Consider the following 16,140-nt stretch of genomic DNA (forward strand, 5'->3'; position numbering starts at 1 on the left):
CACTCTCTAGATTTCTCTACGTCAAAACTTGGGCTGAAACTACAAGATTGTGAGGGGACCAGATAATTATGGATTACATGGCTTGGATATTCTAATACCTTAGGGTGTTTTCGATGTAGGAAACTAAGGTTTTGGGCGATCTTTCGCCGCTGTGATTAAAGACACGAGGAGACAGGTAGGAAACACACACTCGATTAGACTCAAATCTTTCTGTGTTTCTTTACTTCAGAACATGATTATCACCGTTGTGAGTCACCTTATTGCTTCGTGTGTGGGCTCGATGGAATCAGGAGACTCTAAGCTTTCAAATGATGTATGGCATGAGCGTGTTTATGATGGTTTAATGCTTACAATTTAGGAAAGAAGTCAGCACTTTCGAAAAACGGCGAGTTTACGTCCCGTGCACGGGAACCGTCCGCCCAAGAAGTTAAAGGTCCCATGCCATGGTGCTCTTTGGATTCCATTATGTAGACCTGTGTGGTCCCCTTGTACTGTATCTGAAGTCTCTTTTGTAAAGACCTTAGTGGTCCCCTTATACTGCATCTGAAGTCTCTTTTCCGAAACTCAGCCTTCGTGCAGAATTACATTCACTAGAGCTAGTCCCACAATGAGCTTTCCTTAGTATGTGCTATTTCTAAGTCTGTAGCTTTTGAGGAGGAGAGAAAGGGGTAACGTGGAGTCTGGGGGTGTGGCCTCGACCAACTGCCACTTTGTTTGTTTGAAAGCCATGATGTCTCTCTCTCATGGGTGGGCCAAATTCTCTGGGCAGGCAAAGCAGACAAAGTTTTCATTTTCTCAAAGACAGAGCAGGATACCCAGGGCTTGGTTTACACCTATCACCATTTCTAGCCACTCGGGGACCATGGGAAGGCTGGGGGAACTCATATTTATGTTAAGAAACCTCATAAAGTGAAATGTTCATGCCATGGGACCTTAAACAAGCAAGGTGCCTATCAGTATGCTTGTTGACAAAGGCGTCGTGGTTATGGTGGAGTTTGTCTTACAGTTCAATTTTATACCCTACCCTTAATATGAAGTACCCTCCAGAGCTGACAGAGTGACACTCCGTACTAGTGAGTGGAGATAGTTTTGGGCGAGAGCCATAGACTTGGATGCATACTGCCAGAAGCAGTAAGACTGGCAGGCATTAGGAATAAAAGTGGATATTGTGACAAGTTGAATGCCACCGCTCAGTGCCAGTGTAAGAAGTGTGCCCTTTATGTAGCAATGCAGAATGTCAGATCAAGGTGTTGGATGCGTGTGTATGGATGTGTGTGTTTATATTTTCATGCAGGAGACCGGAATTTTCCCTTAGGCAAACAAAAGTTAGTCCCTGCAAACATTGTACAAAGTAGGAATTTAAGAAAAATGTTTAAAACAGCATTGGAACATCTTTGAACTGAATCATTTCAGAATCAAAAGCAGTGTGGGTTTGAGCCCAACCCGTGGCAATTTGCTGCATGTCATCACCCTCTCTCACCCCCTTTCCTGTCTTCCACTATCCTATGAAATAAAGGCCAATGCTTAAGGAGTACAGATGTTTACAACATCAGCAGCAGGAAAACCACAATGGGAAGAAAAGGAGAAAAAAGGCAGGAGATACAGATCAAACTGGAGTGTGAAGCGCACAATCCCACTTCCTGTGTGTGTGCATGAGAGAGTTTGAGCATGGATAATTTAGCATGAACCACAAGCAAATTGAAGGAAATTAGAGAAACATGATAAGAACAGGGACACATTAAAACCTGAAACTAAGATATGAGTAAATGTGCCAATAAGCACAAACACACACACACACACACACACACACACATACAGTCAAAGAAACACACTTATGTGTTAAATACAACAAGATTCATCTAATTGGTGTTCATAGAGTGTCTAATTGCAGAGTTATACATATTTCAAAGTCTTTTACAGTTACAGTTTAATTAAGTTACCGAAATCTTTCTAAACCAGTGGCTCTCAAACTTTCTTAAAGGTTTCCTGCAACACATATTTCATTACTTTGTTGTAATTTCTGAAGTTCTACCATGGACTCTGTAACACTCCTGAAACTTAAACCTATACTACCCTTGTCACTGTATTGTATTTTTGTGCATTCTAATTACAACCTGTCCTTTGCTCTTTCTACTAAACTAAACTGAATGATTCCTACTCCTTCTTGCCGTGTTTTGGCTGCACCCTCAGACTGTACAGTGAAGTAAAGTATTTTAGAACAATGTTGCTACAGATAGAGAAAACCATAAATTTGTAATACCTAACATACCAACTACATTCACAAGGAATACACAGGTCTGATTTTAGCATTAATTACACAAACAGTAAATGTAAATGTGCTGCATTTATATAGCGCTTTTCTAGTCTTAACGACTACTCAAAGCGCTTTTACATCATACAGGATACATTCACCATTCACACACATTCATTCACTGTGGCCGAGGCTGCCGTACAAGGTGCCACCTGCTCATCAGATAAACATTCACACACATTCACACTCCTATGCGCATCATCGGGGGCAACTGGGGGTTCAGTGTCTTGCCCAAGGACACTTCGACATGGGACTGCAGGGCCAGGGATTGAACCACCAACCTTCCGATTGGCAGGCAACCTGCGCTGATTCACACTCAACTGCCAGGGAAATACACTCTCAGTGCATGACTATCAGTAACAGGCACAATCAGTGATCCATTTTTATGTGTAAGGAGGTGATTCATGTTGTATTTCATGGCCAGGTACAGTTATGTCTCCCGTTCTCAATGCTTAATTTCTGTTAATCACTATACCTGACTCATTAACTTTGATTTGCAACTGACACAAACACTGACATGTTTACCTGCTAAAGTTAAGTACATCTAGTCCAATCAACTTGATGTGCCTAATTTTAGCAGCAATTTGATAATGGACTCAACTTGACATAGCTACAAAAAGTACTACACTGTAACTTGTTATGTATTGCACATATCTATTACTGTAAGCCCCACATTGACTGCTGCTGTAGGCCAGAGATTGCTAGTGGCTGTACTACTTAAGACTATAAGACCATAAAAATCCATGTAGGGAGGACGTCAGGGTGGTGAATGGGTCCCACACACAGGGCTTGCAAGTTTGGGAGGGATGTTCATGTCCCCAAAGTACTACTTAAAGGGATCAGTGTTTTAACTCAAACTACAACCTTTTTTTCTAATCTCAACTTGTTGTTTTGGTGCCTAAACTTAACTGTGACATAGCTGTTTCATGTCACCAATTTGTGGCTAAATTTAAATGTCACGTAACCGGTCGCCATAACTTCGTGAGATATCATAAGAGAATGTCTAATGAGTGGAGAACGTCCACTCTCTGGAAACTTCCAGCTTCTGAACTGATTGCAGTTCCACTCTGGTTCCTTATTAGGGCGCTCAGGGGCGAGTGCAGACTAAATGGAGGTCTGTGTAGCTGTACCTCTCAAAATCCAATCTCTTTTTTTGTCTAGTAATTTTAATGTTGCATTCGAAACGGGAGGCAAAGAAAATACAAACTGCTGGATTTCTTTCTAAAAAGCCTTTTAAAATGTCATTGACATCATACACACCATGCTGCTAGCTCTAGCTCTGAGTCACTTTCGTTTTTCTCTCGAGACATCAACAACACCGCTGACAAGTTAGGATCTGCCTCTCAATACAGGTGCTAAAAAGAGTTTTGGTTTGCTAATATTTCAACAACGCTTTTAATTTTATAAATTGATGTGTGAGGTTTCAAACATTCTGACACGTAAACACACACACTCAATGATGCTAAAACCGCCAGTAATTTTTTTCCCAGTGCTATTAGGGAGTTTTCACACCTGTAGTTTGTTTGCTTTGGTCCGAATAAGTTTGTAAACTCAACCCACGGTTCGGTTTGGTTTGGTTTCCCACCTGGAAAAATCCTAGTGTACCAAAATGCATCATTACAAATCACGAAAGAACGTCCACTCCTCTTACTGGTCAGATGTGCATGGGGGCGGGAGCAAGAAAGTAGATACAGGACAAAAGTTCTGTGTTCTGCTCACTGAGACTTCGGTTTGCTCTGCCGACGTCTCTCTCCAAATTTAGTAGCAGCTGGTTTGACCACAAAGATGCGAGTGACGGACGGCAAGTCTGTTTCTGTGATAGAAACACTGCAAGCTGCTACAGTTTGCTGCTCTGCAGCCTCGCAGACTGCTAAACACACCTGACCATAGGAGACATTAGCTCAGACTGCCAAACACACCCTACTACAGGAGTTATTAGCTCAGACTGCTAAACACACTTGACTACAGGAGACATTAGCTCGGACTGGCGGACTGTGTATAGTTGATGCGGTTCGAGTACGGATCAGTTCTTGCCACAAATGAACCGCTCCAGAGTTTGATTGAAAGTGTACTGAGACCACCTCTTCAAGCAGGTCTCGGTACGCTTGTTTGGTCTGCTTTTGGTGCAAACCAGAGTTTGATTGTCACATTCTCACCTGCCCAAACAAACTCCACCAACGAGGCAAACAAAGTAATTTAATTCAACCAAACTAAACAAGGCAGGTGTAAAAGTGCCTTTAATGTCTCAGTTTGTAGCTCCAGTCATCTCTCTTAAATGATTTCTTGCTGAAGGCTGGAGAATCTATACATCTGCACAAAAAAATCTTTTAAAAAAGTAATATATAGTTTGACCTATAGCTTTTGTAATGTAATCCACATTGGCCACATGTCAAAAATGATGTAAAATGTACGCAACTTTTAATAGTTTCCTTTAATTGCATTTATGAGAGTTTTATACAATCAATATTGTTTGTGTAAAATCATGTTAGCTGCCATGTTGATACTAGAGAATAAACCCTTAAATTTCAGCAACATTTTGTTATTTGTTTAAGGGACACAGAAGAATTGCCTACTAAACATTTTACTTTTAGTAAATTGAAGCATGTTAAATGGTCCCTTTGCATCATGTCAAAAGAGGAAACTAGTGGAATGCACCCACATTTGCTGTATCTTGATAGAAAATTACAAGGGTTTTAAACACAGCAGGTTGTTGGAATTGAAAATCACCAGTAAAGATATGCACGCTGTTACTGTTCGAGAACAGGCAGCAGGAGAAACATCCATGCGCAGATGAAGGACTGGTGCTGTAAAATAATGTAATAACTAAAGACTTAAAAAGGGTAACACTGTATAATAACATAATTATTAATGATAAGTTGAAAGTTAATCTTTTGTTAATTTAACAGTTATTATACTGTTAACAAACAATGAAATTATAATTAATAATGTTTACTAATTATTAGTAGTGCTGTAAATTAATAGTTTATTGTTACATACATTATATCCCTCATATACTATTTTAGGTATTGGTTAAGGATTCAAAAGTGTTGTTTTTTTTATTATTATCTTATATCCCTAACACTATCACTGGGTACTGGTTGGTTTGCAAACCATCTATAAACATTGTCTGGGTTGTTATTATGAAGTTGCAAGAGATGAATATATTATATTGTTAAATAGTTAGTTACTTAGTTAACCATCTATAAACATTTGGATCTATCTTTATACATTATCTGGTTGCGACTCATGTTTTTTCATAGTTAGTATTGAATTAATTAGTAAGTGCTTGGTAAAGCAATGATGAATTGTTTGCCCTTCATTAAATTATAATAAAAACATAGTTTGTATTATTAATATACAAACATACAGTATATATTTACACATACAGTATAAACACACATGTATACACATATACATAGGGTATACATGTATACACATATATATAGGGTTCTCCAACGTTTGTCTTAGTTAATTTTTTTTTAATTATATCAGCTTAGTAAACAGAATGTGCCTTTGAAACATTGGATGAATGGTAGCTTATAATGGGCAACGTAGATATGGCATTAAAGAGCAGCCTCCCACTCAGATCAGCTGGTATTCTGTCTATAATGTAGTGGAATGGAACTTTGTAAATTAGCCAATAAAATAATATTTTAATATAATATTATGGTCAGTATACTGTATATATACTATAAACCGCAACACTTTTGTTTTTGCCCCCATGTTTTAATGAGCTGAACTCTAAGATATAAAAGAGAGCTTTTTCTACAAACACAAATGGCTTTTTTTTCTCTCAAATGTTGTTCACAAATCTGTCTAAAACTGTGTTGGTGAGCACCTCTCCTTTGCCAAGAAAATCCATCCACCTCACAGGTGTGGCATATTAAGATGCTGATTAGATAGCATGATTTCTGCACAGGTGTGACTTGAGCTGGCCACAATAAAGTGCCTCTCTAAAATGTGTAGTTTTATCACAAAGCACAATGCCACAGATGTTGCAAGATTTGAGGGAGCATGCAATTGGCATGCTCGCTGCAGGAATGTCCACCAGAGCTGTTGCCTGTGAATTGAATGTTCGTTTCTCTACCATAAGCCTTATTCAAACCCGTTTCCGAGAAATTGGCAGTAAACCCAAACCAAACCAAACCCAGGACCTCAACAGCCAGCATTTACATCTCCAAGATCGTCTGAGACCAGCCACCCGGACAGCTAATGCTGATGCAACAATGTAAATGTAAAAGTGCTGTATTTATATAGCGCTTTTCCAGTCTTAACAACTGCTCAATGCGCTCTACAGGAGACATTCACCATTCACACACATTCATACACTGTGGCCGGGGGTGCCGTACAAGGTGCCACCTGCTCATCAGATAAACATTCACATACATTCACACTCCGATGCGCAGCACCGGGGGCAACTCGGGGTTCAGTGTCTTGCCCAAGGACACTTCGACAATGACTGCAGCGGCGGGGATTGAACCACCAACCTTCCGATTGGCAGGCAACCGCTCTACCACTGAGCCACAGCCGCCACAATCCGTTTGAACAACCAAAGAATAGAAACCGTCTCAGGGAAGCTCATCTGCATGCTCGTCGTCCTCATCGGGGTCTCGACCTGACTGCAGTTCATCTTCATAACCGACTTGAGTGGGCAAATGCTCACTCATGCTCACATGTGTCTGGCACTTTGGAGAGTTGTTCTCTTCACGGATGAATCACGGTTTTCGCTGTACAGGGCAGACTGTGTGTAAGGCATCATGTGGCTGAGTGGTTTGCAGATATTAAGTGGCCCATGGTGGCAATCAAGTGGCCCATGGTGGGGAAGCGGTTATGGTATGGGCAGGCGTATGTCATGGACACACAGGTGCATTTCATTGATGCATTTTAAATGCACAATGATACCATGACCAATTGTTGTGCCCTTCATCCATGACCATGTTGCAGCATAATATAGCGCAGCCCCCATGTTGCAAGGATCAGCACACAATTCCTGGAAGCTGAAAACATCAATGTTCTTAGATGGCCAACATACTGTGTGAGGAAAATGGTGGTCACACCAGGTACTGACCCCCGTGGATCCGTCCATACAGTAAAACAGCACTTCTTGATATGCCACACCTGTGAGGTGGATGAATTTTCTTGGCAAAGGAGAAGTGCTCCCTAACACAGATTTAAACAGATTTGTAAAAAACATTTGAGAGAAAAATAACTTTTGTGTACATGGAAAAATCTTTGAGTTCAGCTCATGAAAAATGGGGGCAAAAAAAGTGTTCCGTTTATAATTTTGGCCAATATATGTATGCGTGTGTATGTACAGTATGTATTTATGTATGTATGTAAATGTGTAGATAGATGTGTGTGTGTGTATATAAAGTATATATATCTCAATATGTGTATATATGCAATACATATGTGTGTATATACCTATATAGATTTATATGTATACAGTATGAATTCATGTATATGTACATATATATATATATATATATATATATATATATATATATATTATATAGATGTATGTATATAGATACTTTTTTATGTAATTTCATAAAAGGCAAAAAATGTAGCAATGCTTTACCAAGCACTTACTAATCAATTACTAACTATGAAAAACATCAGTCACAACTTTACAATAGCAGCCAGATGATGTTTAACGATGGTTTACAAAGTATTTATTAACGAGGTATTATAGTCATCTGTTGCAACTTCATAATAAGACACTGTTTATAGACAGGTTACAAACCAACTAGTGACCAATGACAACGTGCTAGAAATATCTGCTCTAAACGTTTTTTTACATTTTTTAACTTGTAGTCTTTACCCATAACCAACATTGAATTCAGTGACATCACTTGAGGACTGTTCACACAGTTTCCTGTAAAGCCAGAGAAAGCCATTAAAAAATTTTTTTTGCATGCAGTTATATTTTACGCCTGGAAGTTTCCTTTTAAAGTTAAAGACCTATAACCTGGTGGGACACAATAAATTAGCATATCCAGACGTAAATACTTTTCTGATAACACCCAAGAAGCCCACCCACTCACAAGAAACTTTTTTTGACCAAGTGGCTTGCAATGCAATGTCTGCTTCCTTTTTGAAAATAACATGAAACCCTAAAATTTGTGAAACTACATTGAAAACATGTAAATTAAAATTACACAATTTAGGAGCAAATGCTTCTCTAATCTGGTCAATGTATTTCACTTTAAACCCAGGAATGTGACAGTTTGCATCTCCTGTTGTTATTTTTTCGGCGATCTCAGGGAATGCAGGCAGCAGTCAGTTAAGTTGCAACAATTTGGGAGAGACGGTGACACGTTAAGAGAGCAAACAATTTAAGGTTTCTATCTGCCAACTCAGAAACAGGTGTTAAAATTCCCATTTTACCCTGTGAAACATCTGTTGAGTTAGACTAAGTAGTCCTAGACACTGTGCTTCTCTCCTCTCAAATCACACAGAGGAGCGGTGATTGTTAACTGAAGGCACACATGGTGATGAAGCTGAAAGTCACATCCTCCATACACCCAGCCTAAACAGCCACACCGGTCAACAGAAGCACTCCTACCCCTCCTGCAAGCAACCTGATTTCTAAACAAACCACCAATTATCGACAACGGTGCACAAAAAATGATACGTACACAAACAAATGCAGAACAGGAAGCCAGTACTTGCAGAATGATAGAAGGCAGACAAAGAGAGAAAGAGAGAGACTGCTGAAAAGGAAGCTGTTTTCATTGATTGTTCCACAGTTTTGTTAATGAGTCCATAAAAGTGACTGCTGTTAAGTGCAAGGCTATGGAGGAAGAAATGACATCCTGCTCTTTGTCATCAGGGACACATGCACTTCTGAGAGGGACATAAACGATTCAACAAATCGAAGGTTGGACAAAACATGAAAAACGTTGCACCTCACTGTTCACATTAGCAGCAGCTTCTGTAAGTATTCCTATTTGCTTCAACTGAAGCATGTGTGACTGACAAATTCAATGCTGTGTTTCCTGTTGACTGTCCTCACCATATACAAGTCTATGCAAGCAGTATGTATGGCAAATGTATTTAATCTCCTAGCCCTTCTTCCCTTCCCCTAAGTGGCTTTTGTTGCTTGTCAGGCCACCATTGTAAATTAGAACTTTTTTCTATGACTTGTCTGTAAAAATAAAGGTGAAATTTAAAAAAAGCTTATCAAGACCCATATTTACATTTATTGTTAGGCAGCAACCTCGAATGGCTTCTAGTAGTACTAATTATGTTCGAGACGAAGGCAGATGGCAGGTGACACACAAAAGGTAAAGCTATGGCGACCACAAGTCTTTGGAAAAGAGTCACAGCACCCGGTAAATTGACTGCCGGGCCTGTACAGGGTACTTACACTTTACACAGTCTTAATTTTATAATGATAATTTGTGTTATGATAATAAACTGTGAAAAAGAAGCGAAAGCATGTGGTTTCCAAGTCTAAAAAGTGAAGCCAATCCTGAAGTGACTTAAACATGCATTCTTCCTAATGCCCAGTAGAGGGTGACTCCAATGGTGCCAGAAAGAAGTCTGATTGAGAAAATAGGCTTGTTCGAGATGAGCCAGGTCTGCGCAGAATCGATCACCGGCGATCGGCGCCCGTTGCATTCCGGTTAGATTTGTGTCCGACTTGATCCCAACTTGCTCTGACGTCATGCACACGTGGGCAACGGAAATCTCACGAGAGCAAGGCGGCCGCAGTTCTGAGACGCAGGCGGCGCAGTTGCTTTTCACCGACTGCAAGACCCAGGCGGACCCAGGCGGACCCAGAGCATGCTGGGAAACGCCGGCTTCTCAGCTGATTTAACACCTGATTGGTTTAAACTATGATGACGATTTATATAAACTTTTAAAAGTTTTTGAATCGGAGGGATTTTAATTGCTATTTGTCTGACTTAAAGACTTATTCTGCACAGAACACGTGTTGTGTGGCTGATAGTGACGTTTAGAAGTCAGAGAAACTAAATCTGTTCAGATCACGGATCATCTACAGTGTATTGTTGATTAAAATCAGCAAGAGATTGCAAGTAGAGCACTTTGCCAGCTACTCTTTCATAATCAAAACAACTGGAGACAGTCTACAAGCTGATATGTAGGTCTGATTATATTTTATTAAATCGGGATCGCACCACAGTGTTTTTGTCACTTCCTGTCCAGCCTAAAGGCGGCTGGAATCGGATGGAAACTGTCCGACTTTCCCGCAGCTTTCTGTCCCCGCCCCCGCTGCTGCCGTCTGCTCTCGTCCACTTTACAGGCGAGGCGCAGTTCATCTCGAATGAGCCTATTGATTGATTGACTTGATTTATTACCTCTAACATTGTCCTTTTGAGTTTACTATTTTTCAACACAGCATGATGTTCATTTTGTAAATTATGGTCCCATTTAAAGTAAATATAGATATAAAGATGATAAGACAGGGTATGCTTTAGGGCATAGCTAACTTGTGATTGACAGGTTGACCTGATAGCGTCAGCAGTGTGCAAAATACGGCTGCAATTTTTTTATTGTCACTATTGGTCACTAAAATGTTTTAAAGTTTACCATGTCCATTCCGTATTCAGATTTCAAATCATTTATTCACAAATGTGTGTTTTTTTTGCCAAGCGGAGCCAGTCAGTCCTGTGCATGTATGCAAATTAGCCATCTGTGCCAAACAGAAGAAACGTTGAGAAGTCATACTAAAAATGGCTAGCAAACAAAAGCTAAACCAGAGTTTATCCCTACCACACTTTGGGCTCACATCCAAAAAGGTGGCACTCAGAGATGAAGAGGCATCCAAAGATGATGGCAGTGGGAACCTCTCCCACCCAGTGACTCCCCAGAAGAACGTTTAGTTGAGGCTGAGTGCTCCGAAGAGGCAGCAGGTGCTGAGGTAACATTAGCTGCTACTGCTGTGAGCACAATTGACAGAGCAGATGTGCGAATGGAAAAACCACAACCCTTGGCTTGACATTAAGTCAGGAAAATTGGGCTGTTTAGTGTGTAGAAAAGCAAAAACGTTGCTACTCTCAGAAAACATGCCGGGTTTACCTATCGCAGTAGAATAGATCAACGGTGATGTTACTAGCTGGAAAGCAAAGAGGCTACAAAAGAAGATATGCACACACAGAGACAACCAGGTCCACACAAGGTCAGTGGAAATAGCCCAGATGGAATAGTCTTGTTCAGAACAGCTTACACTGTGGCAAAGGCAAGGCCTTCGCACAAAAAGCTCAATCCACTCATGACAATACAGGAGCTCAATGGAGGCGAAGTTGGTAATATCCACAAATCTGACCATGCGTGCACAGAAATAGTCAGTCACATTGCCTAGGAAATGTGCCGCAAATTTGTCTGCAATGTAAAAGAAAGGGATTCACGGGTGTCAATCAATCACAGTTGATAAAAGCACCAGTTCCTATCTAATAATCTACGTAAACTGTGATGTCAGCAGTAAGGGGATGTAGGAAAATGTTTTCCAGGATCTAGTGGAACTTACAGATGGGGTTGATGCTGAATCCATTCATAACTCTATGATGGTGAGTTTACATAAAGCTGGAATGGATGATGACTTTTTGAAGATGCACCTGATAAGCATTTCCACTGATGGAGCTGCGGTGCTCACAGGAAAAGCCAGTGGGCTTGTTGTTAGACCCAAAGAAAAGTTTCCAAACGTGCAGTCTGTTCACTGCATAGCGCATGGATTGGAACTGGTTGTCAAAAGCAGTTTGTAAAGATTACCCCGCACTAGCACTCCATTTCAAAACAGCCAGTGAGGACACATCACACAATAATCTTGGGTGGCAAAAATACAAGGGACTTCTGAAGTACCTTGCTTACTCAGGATTTCTGGAAGATTTGGCTGTCATGAAATTGTACCATTTACATATAGACAAGACCACGAAGACATTATTTTATCATGCTTTCATCGAATCCATCATATCTTTCTCCTTTGCGTAATGGTTTCCATGTGTTTCAATTAAGAATCGCCAAAATCAAATTGTAAGACAGTCAAGGAAGCTGACTGGGGAGTCCCAGCTACACCCCCCAACACTGTATGCTAAAACTGCAGAGAATAGATAGGGCCATCTTAGAGGACAACCTACATCCTCTGAATCGATAATTTCAGTATCTCCCTTCAGGATGGAGGCTAAAAGTCCCCGGTTGTAGAACTACAAGATTCAAAAACAGTTGCGTACCAGCGGCAATCACTCTCTGGAGCAAACTGAGGCAAAAAACAAGCACTTTGGTCATATACTGTTTTCTATTCCTTTTTATCCTTGTTTTATTGTCTGTTTTATATGTTTTAATGTTTGATGTGTTGCATGTGATGTGGTGGCCTTAAAAGGTTTACGGATGTCTTGCCCCTTAGACTGTAAACCTAGTTTACCTACGGGTATCAATAAAGTAACCTGAACCTGAACCTGATGAAAGATATCCTGCGTGAACACCAGAGCCTGTCTCTCATGCTGCAGAAAAGAAAAATGTCACTGTGGATTCAAGTCTCGCCATCCAACAAACTGTCAATGTTTTGACGGCCATGAAGACGACTGGTTAAGTAGGCCTTGTTGTTGGTTGTGGTCTTACTGAAGTAGCGTAGTTTTGGAGTTGGAGAAATTGGAGTGTGTGTGTGTCCGTGTGTGTTTGTGTGTGTGTGTGAAAGAGAGCGAGAGCACCCACCGTGGTGGTGTTTGGCTTGTTACATCGCGTTTTTTTCAATATGAGAGATTGTCTGTTTACGCGGTTAGGTGAATGTGCCTTGTGTATGTGTTTAATGATGTATCTGTCTGATCCTGTTTGCTGTAGATGGATGGTTAAATAATGTCACAAAATCGGGCAAACTGTAGGCTCTCATTTGCAAGTGCACTGATTATGTACATTGTGAAGCACAACTTTGCCTCTCGTTATAAAACAACGTGCATCCCAAAAACTGTAGCCAATGAGACCTCCTATGTCAGTGTTGCTTTACAAATATTATAACATATCGGATTATCAAAAGTTGTTGTGTGTGCGTTAGTGTGTTGACATGTAGGCTATAGAAGGATTGGCTTGCCTTGCACTCATGAAATATTGCAATGTTATAGGCCTACTGCATATTGAGAAAATTTAGATCAGCAAAAATCCTGAGAACCCCCTGAATATTGATTGGTGTTTCGAACACTGAGCGTCAGGGTAGAGACTTAGTAGACTTGCATTGCCAGACCTTCTGTACCTCCAAAACGTGCTCTGATTTATTAGCCTTTCTTTAAACCAATCACAATCATCTTGGGCAGCACTAAGCGTCGGACAGAGCCCCAGTGCCTCTGCAAATGGCCTCGGAAAGGATCATGTGTCAAAAAGTTGTTTAAGTCGTGCAACAGAAGACTCAGATTGGACAGATAGTCTAGCTGGCTGTCTGAGTTACCCTGCAGAGATCTGAGGAGCAGTTTACCATATACCTCAGAAATCAACAAGAGTTTAAAATTCCAATATAAAGAAAGCGGAAAGTAATGGACATGGACACAAAAGAAGTACATCAAGCAGAATTTTTGGCAGCAACGGAACAATCACAGAAGTAGATCGTTGTGGATATAGACTAGAGACTTAGTGACGCTAATCATGGCAACTGTGTACATTTCGATGGCCATGAACTTGTTTTTGGGTGTTGTTGGTGCACTTTGACCCTTTGAAAATGTGTTTTCACTTCATTAAAGTTAATTGTAACATGTTGGAGGAAGAACATAATTTCTCTTCTACAGTAAACATTTCCAGTTTACAACATGCAAAGTACATGTAATAACATAATACCGGTAACAAGAGTGAAATGAGCCTCATTACCATTGCAATATTACCGCTGCATGGAATGCTCCATAACCCCTTGCATTGGAAAGTTTGTCAACCGGCATAATTAGCCATGGTGCTTTTGTTTCCTTAGGAGCAACAAGAAATGTGGGCATTGAATGAATATGCCTCATAATTGATTTAATTAATCTCATATTTATAAGTTTTTGCCTAAGTTACTTTAAGTCACAAACTTAGAAACATGCTAAACTTCCTGTGAAGTCAACAAGCGACAATATGGGCAGCATCACTCTGCTATTGCAACCCACTTAGTGGTCGGAGGGTATTATCCTGAAATCCTGAAATCAGAAAAAAACAGGAATTCAAGCCATAAACTCATGCATTCTGCTGCAGTAAACATCAGTGTCTTGTAGGGCTGTGACGATATGGAAAATAAAACCAAAATTGCAGGACTCAGCTCTACGAACCCCTGTCCAAGAGTGAGAAGGCAGTAACGCTAACAGAGGTGTAACGTTATGGCCACTGATTGACTTGGGTGTCTGGGTCTTTTTCCCGACGCTTCAGGTTACTGCCGTTAGCGTACTTAGCACCGGAGTTAAGTGATGACCGGTATGGCTGCTAGTTGACTTGGGATGACTTTGGATGTGCCCCCCCCCCTTACTTTTAATGTGTCCCCGGGGCTGTAATGATAGTGGATGGTTGCTAGCTGGCTGGGGCCTGACTGAGGATGTGTCTCTGGGGCTGTAATGATAGTGGATGGTTGCTAGCTGGCTGGGAGCTGACTGTGGATGTGTCCCCGGGAATGTAATGATAGTGGATGGTTGCTAGATGGCTGGGGGTCGAGTGTGCATCCCGACTGAAACCTTGCAGCGCTGGGAGACTAAGGATGAAGACAGAGGTGTGCTAGCTAGCTAAACTATACATGTGTACATATCTATACAGCCCAGAGTTGTTAACCGTGGTCACAACAATCATACTAAAAATAATGAGCATGTTGGACGGTGTCCAACCCACCAAGAATTACATTAGCATTTGCTACTTGTCAACCAGCACCTTTCCTGTAGGCACAAAAAAAGTTTATATTCGTTCCCCTACAGGTTGGAAGCGGAACTGTCCATTATTGTTACCATTATTCTTGTCTTATTTGAACAAGTTAATGAACCACTGAAACGATTTTGGAAACATTATTTTAAGCTACAAAAGAATCTTTGGTGTTGGATGGATTGATATTAAAATCAATCAATATCAATAAATATGCTATCTGCTGTATAACTGTGGGATGTAATCAATGACAAAACAATGCATTTACTGAGAACCCCCACAAAAAAAAAAGAATTTAGGTTTGTATCTAATCGTGGGTCAAAAATTGTGATACATACCGAACACTGGGTTTGGTGTGTCATTACAGCCCTGTTGGTTTTTGATTCTTTTGTTGTGTGTGATGACAACGTAAACACCTTTAACTAAATGCAATATCACAACAGAAACCATAGCATGTTTAAGTTAATATGACTGAAGCCTGGTGGATAAATTGCTAAATCAATGTTATAAGACAGATTCAGCTTATCACAGAAGATGCAGGTCATTTTAGTGGCTAAGAAACAAGAAAAGTTCAAGATATGTTGAGGTCATTTAGAGACTGTGTCTCCATTACACGGAGCTTATTGACTTACTCATGGTGTGATGTGACATTTTAAACTGATGAAGGTGTTTGAAGGTTCACATCTACAGCCACAAAGCTCCATCTTTTTTTTCTGTTCTTCCAACAGTCTGTCTATTTCTTCATCCACTTTTGCCCGCATGGCGTAAGGTACAGACCTGGGACGGAAAATCTTGGGACAGCGTTAGCTTTTACATGGATGGTGGCCTTTGTTCCTTGGAGGGTGCCTAGCTCCTCTTTGAACACATTCTCATGTTTACTCAGCACTTGCTGTAGTGTTTTCTATTCTGTTGTCATGTGCTGCAACTGTCGCGCTTTGTGTTTGAGTTTGATTTCCTTCCATCTGAGACGTATCTCCTCCAGCCAGCCACGCCCTAGTAAACTGGGGCCG

General features: G+C 40.6%; 1 long non-coding RNA gene across 1 annotated transcript in view; it reads right to left on the minus strand.

Annotated features, from left to right (window-relative positions):
• Nucleotides 1–12,560: 12,560 nt before the first annotated feature.
• Nucleotides 12,561–16,140, minus strand: part of LOC117951091 — a 12,945-nt gene continuing 9,365 nt past the window's right edge. The window contains exon 3 of the long non-coding RNA XR_004658054.1: nt 12,561–12,732. This is a non-coding gene — a long non-coding RNA (uncharacterized LOC117951091). The remainder of the gene's footprint in view (nt 12,733–16,140) is intronic.

Source organism: Etheostoma cragini, chromosome 9 (genome assembly GCF_013103735.1).
Source record: "Etheostoma cragini isolate CJK2018 chromosome 9, CSU_Ecrag_1.0, whole genome shotgun sequence".
In the NCBI taxonomy this organism is placed as follows: Eukaryota; Metazoa; Chordata; class Actinopteri; order Perciformes; family Percidae; genus Etheostoma; species Etheostoma cragini.